Raw genomic sequence first — 6,000 nt, 5'->3', positions numbered from 1 at the left:
ACTCACTTTATCTTCCAAGCCTTCCGTTGTTATCGTATTAGACGGCCTTAAGCCATATTTATTGTAATAAGTTCTATTTTGAGACATTCGATGTAATAAGTGTGTGATTGCTACTCTGTTCTAAATCCTCGAGTACTGTGTGTGTCAGCATTACTGATCCAGGGATGACACTGAAGCACAGAGACTTGACCGTTTGAGGTCGGGTCGCTACAAGATGGTATCAGAGCACACGCTGAGTGTAGGACACGACCACTAAGCTAAAGCCCTAGATCACTATTCTCTTCTCATTTTTGACTCCTCTCCATTTTCTACTCTTTAGGATGGCGGACGCAAGGAACAAGTTTGCATAACCGGATGAAGAAGCACCTTTTGGACGACACCTGAAGGAGGTCACTAGGTACCTGAACATTGGAATACCAAGCTTCAGCGAGACTTACAATGCCACTTTACTAGAAGAGGAGCGATGGATGATTCAAGTTCAAGTTCCAGGAAGGACATTCATGCCAGTCACTAAGCCCATAGAGTTTTCCTATGATGCACCAACCTGGAGTCTAGGAAAGAGTATGTCAGCTCACATCACCATGGGACGCATTGGAGAAGTCTATCATAAGGAGCTTAAGGATACTATCTATCAGATTTGTGGGCGCCGAGATGAGTAATGGGAGATGATCAGCACCAGGAAGGATAGATCAATTGCAGCTTTCATTCAGGAGTTAAACCAGCATATTCGTCGCCAGGAGAACCAGATGTGCGCAGGAATGATAGATCTGAAGAAGGCGATGACTAGGATCATGGAACTGGAGGAAGAACTTAAGGCTACACGCAGAGATTATGAGGAGGAAATCATCGTACTAGTGGAGAAGAATGACGATCTGGAAAGGAAGCTAGGAGTATTCATGGGAGACCCCGGACCAGGAGGAGACGATGAAGAACCCAAGGAGATTCCCCCGGAGGACTACATTATCATCGACGACACCGACTCGGACCCCGACAATAGTGATGATGACTATGAAGACGAAGCTGGAGCAGACATCATGGAGTCTTCAACCGAAGAATATTTTTAGTAGACCACCACATCAGTAGTAGTAGTATTCCACCATGTAAATAGTATAGTCCGAGCACTTTTGTAACAATAGTTAGATCGATTGTATGCCCTTGCGTGATTGATTGAGTGAAATGTTTGTGTTTGTCTCATGTGCATATGGGTAGTGTTTTCTCATTAGACCTCATTCTATTCTAATCTCTCCCCTCTAAACCCATCAGATGCCTCCGAGACGTGACCCCGGATTTACTTTCCCACCGGAGCTCACTCAGTTGATCCAACAGCAGAATACCCTGATGCAGTTGTTAGTTCAGAACCAAGGCAACAACAACAACAACAACAACAATCCACCGCCACCCCCACCAGTTGATAACTTAGCCCGCTTTCTGAGGTTGCAACCACTGGTGTTTTCCAGTAGCACCGAGCCGATAGTGGCAGATGATTGGCTCCGCAGGATTGGAAGGGAGTTAACCACTGCAGGATATACCGATGCTGAGAAGGTGCATTTTGCCGCACATCAGTTGGATGGACCAGCAGCCTCATGGTGGGAGAATTATGCTGTCACCTACCCTATAACCACTGTTACATGGGATCAGTTTCAGCAAGCTTTCTGTACAGCCCATGTCTCAACTGGAGCTATGAGTATGAAGAAGCATGAGTTTCGCAACTTACGCCAGGGGAACCATACTGTGGCTTAGTACGCGGATGAGTTTAGCAAGTTATCTCGCTATGCCCCTGATGATGTGGCCACAGATGCCGCAAAGCAAGAGAAGTTTATGGAAGGGTTGAATGATGAGATGAGCATGCAGTTGATGGTGGCAACATTCAACAACTACCAAGAGTTGGTAGATAAGGCTCTTATGATTGAAGGGAAGCAGCAGCAAATTGAGAGTTGTAAGAGGAAGTATGGACAAGGAAGGTATAATTCAGGAGCTCAGCAGAAACCTCGCCTAACCCCGAAATCGGGAGGACTTGTTCATAACCATGGAGGCCACATCCATAATGGAAGAAGTAACCATAATCATACTGGCCCAAGGAATGGGAATGGGAATGGAGCAAGCAACAATCAGAACCGTCCCAATCCAGCCACACCCTCGAAGAGAGACCTAAGCCACGTTACTTGTTTCAAGTGTGGGAAGACTGGACACTATGCCACAGAGTGCCCTGAAGCGAAGAATGGAAACGACAATGGGAGCGCTGGAAAGAAGCCCAATCCATTCAACAAAGGACAAGTGAACCACGTCAACGTGGAGGAGGTTGAAGAGCAGCCAGACACGGTTATTGGTAAGTTTTTGGTTAAGTCTTTTACCGTCCTTGTTCTTTTTGATACTGGTGCATCGCATTCATACATATAAAGGGGATTCATGGATTAGTTTAAACTACCAACCCAAACCCTTAGGACCCATCTGTTAGTGAGTTCACCTGGAGCAGAGTATATGGCTAGTCGATGGTGCGACCAGATACCCTTAACCATTGGTAGCCATGTTTTTCTGTCTGACCTAATAATCTTGGAGTCACAAGGATTGGATGTGATATTAGGCATGGACTGGATGTCAAAGTATGGAGGAAGCATTGACTGTGTTAGTAAGTCAATTTGTCTCACCACCCCTGAGGGAAAAAGGACCAAGTATGTATCTAGGCATGCGCCAAGGAGTAGCCAATTAAATACCCTCACGGGAGTTGTTCAGGAGGAAGTGCTTGTAGTGAAGGATTACCTGGATGTTTTTCCAGAGGAGTTACTAGGCATGCTACCGGATCGAGACATCGAGTTTTTGATAGAGCTATTGCCATGCACCGGGCCTATATCGAAGCGACCATATCGGATGCCCGCGAATGATCTGGAGGAAATTAAGAAACAGATCAAGGAGTTATTGGAGAAAGGTTACATTCGACGGAGCTCATCACCATGGGGAGCCCCAGTGCTTTTGGTCGAGAAGAAGGATAAGTCTCTAAGAATGGTTGTATTATCGTGTGTTAAATGAGGTCACGATCAAGAACAAATACCCACTACCGATGATCAATGATTTGTTTGACCAGCTGCAAGGAGCCAAGGTGTTTTCAAAGATCGATCTGCGATCTGGATATCATCAGCTGAAGATATGAGAGAAGGACATACCAAAGACAGCATTCACCACACGGTACGGGTTGTATGAATATACTGTCATGTCGTTTGGACTGACTAACGCCCCTGCCTATTTCATGAGCATGATGAACAAGGTGTTCATGGAATATTTGGATAAGTTTCTTGTGGTGTTCATTGATGATATAATGGTATACTCGAAGAACGAGGAGGAGCACGAAGAGCATTTGCGTTTAGTTCTCGAGAAACTCAGGGAACATCAGTTGTATGCCAAGTTCAGCAAATGCGAGTTTTGGCTGAAGGAAGTTGGATTCCTTGGACATGTTATATCAGGAGAAGGTGTAGCAGTAGATCCTACCAAGGTTCAGTCAGTCACTGAATGGTTGGCACCCACTTCAGTTAGCGAGATCTGCAGTTTTCTTGGACTCGCAGGATACTATCGGAGATTCATTGAGAATTTTTCCAAAATTGTGAAGCCAATGATGGAGTTATTGAAGAAGGATACCAAATTTAAATGGACAGAAGAATGTGAAGCGAGTTTTCAGGAGTTAAAGAAACGTGTGACTACAGCCCCAGTGTTGATTCTGCCGGATATACGCAAGGAGTTTCAAGTGTATTGCGATGCCTCTCGCCAAGGACTTGGAAGTGTGCTTATGCAGGACGGAAGAGTTGTTTCGTATGCCTCGCGACAACTGAAACCACACGAGTTGAATTATGCCACGCATGATTTGGAGCTGGCTGCCGTAGTGCATGCGTTGAAGACCTGGAGGCATTACCTTATTGTAAACCGTTGTGATGTGTACACGGATCATAAGAGTTTGAAGTACATTTTCACACAAAAGGAGATGAACCTTAGGCAGAGGAGATGGTTGGAGCTTATATAGGATTATGAAATGAAGCTTCACTATCATCTAGGCAAGGCCAATGTCCTAGCAGACGCCTTGAGCTGGAAGAGTTATGCTAATACCCTAGTGAGCACGGGATTGCCGGAGGAGTTAGCAGAAGATCTCAGGGAACTTCGATTGGAGATTGTTCCTAGAGGTTTTGTTGCAACAATGGAAGTGCAGTCTACATTGTTAGGAAAGATTCGAGAAGCTCAGAAGGATGACAAAGAGATTGCCGAGATAAAAGAGAGAATGAGTGAAGGAAAGGCCAAAGGTTTTCGTGAGGATGAGCACGAAACCTTATGGTTTGAAGACCGTGTTTATGTGCCCAATAACATAGAGATCAGGAAGTTAATACTTCAGGAGGCTCATGACTCACCATACTCGATACACCCTGGAAACACCAAGATGTATTTGGATTTGAAGGAACGTTTCTGGTGGACTGGTATGAAGAAGGATATTGCCGAGTATGTAGCCGTATGTGATGTATGTCAGAGAGTGAAGGCTGAGCACCAAAAGCCAGCAGGATTGTTACAGCCTATGCCGATACCCGAATGGAAGTGGGATAAACTTGGCATGGATTTTATCACCGGATTACCCAGAACCAAATCAGGATATGATTCTATATGGGTAGTAGTTGACCGCTTGACCAAAGTAGCTCACTTTATCCCGGTGAAAACTACCTATACAAGTGCAAAGTTGGCCAAGATATATATGACCAGGATCGTATGGCTGCATGGAGTTCCGAGGACCATCGTATCAGATAGAGGGACACAATTTACTTCAAAGTTTTGGCATCAGCTGCACCAAACTTTGGGGACAAGGTTGGAGTTCAGTACATCATTCCACCCGCAGACAGATGGACAGACCGAGAGAGTAAACCAGATTCTGGAGGATATGTTGAGGGCCTGTGCGCTAGATTATGGATCTAGTTGGGATGAAAACTTGCCCTAGGCGGAGTTCTCATACAACAATAACTACCAAGCCAGTTTAAAGATGGCACCATTCGAAGCCCTGTATGGACGAAGGTGCAGAACACCGTTGATGTGGGATGAAGTTGGAGACTGATAGTTGTTTGGACCAGATTTGATCAAAGAGTCTGAAGAGAAAGTTGAGTTGATCCGAGGTAGACTGAAGATAGCTCAGTCCAGGCAAAAGAGTTATGCAGATTCGAAACGCAAGAAAATAACCTATGAAATTGGAGATAGAGCATATCTGTGAGTGTCACCCCTGCGAGGAGTGAAACGTTTTGGAGTTAAGGGAAAGTTAGCCCTGAGATTTGTAGGACCGTATAGAATTTTGGAACGTATGGGAGAAGTTTCCTACAAGTTAGAGTTACCTGAAGGACTGTCAGGAGTTCATGATGTATTTCATGTTTCACAACTGAAGAAGTGCCATGCTGAGATGGCCGATATACCGTTAAGAGATACAGTACCCTTGGAGGCGATTCAGTTGGACAGTGATTTGACCTATGAGGAGAAGCCAGTCAGGATTCTTGAATTTGCCAGTCGAGTCACCCGCAGCAAGGTTATCTAGTTTTGCAAAGTTCAGTGGAGCCACCATACCGAGGATGAAGCCACCTGGGAACGAGAGGATGATCTTCGCAAAGACCACCCACACCTATTCTCTAGCCAACCCAAATCTCGAGGGCGAGATTCATCTTAAGGGGGGTAGGTTTGTAACATCCCAAATTTTCAATTTGGAATGTTATACATAGATCATTCATGCATATCATATTTTATTGCATTTCGTTCCACGATCCTCGAAATCCTAAGCAACTCAAGGACCCTCGGAGAGAGTTGGGGATTTCCCTGTTTTCATATTTGAGTTTTATCAAATATTGAAACGAGGATTTTGGTTTTAATTATTTTTCTCTCCGAAAATATTTCATATTAAATATATGAGAGGAGATAATATGACTTCTCCAAAATAAATGAAATATTGGAGGAAAAATATTAAAATCAAATATTTGATTTTATCCGAAGTTTATTGCT

Source organism: Triticum urartu, chromosome 6 (genome assembly GCF_003073215.2).
Source record: "Triticum urartu cultivar G1812 chromosome 6, Tu2.1, whole genome shotgun sequence".
NCBI classification, from domain to species: Eukaryota; Viridiplantae; Streptophyta; class Magnoliopsida; order Poales; family Poaceae; genus Triticum; species Triticum urartu.
This window is presented reverse-complemented; position numbering follows the sequence as displayed.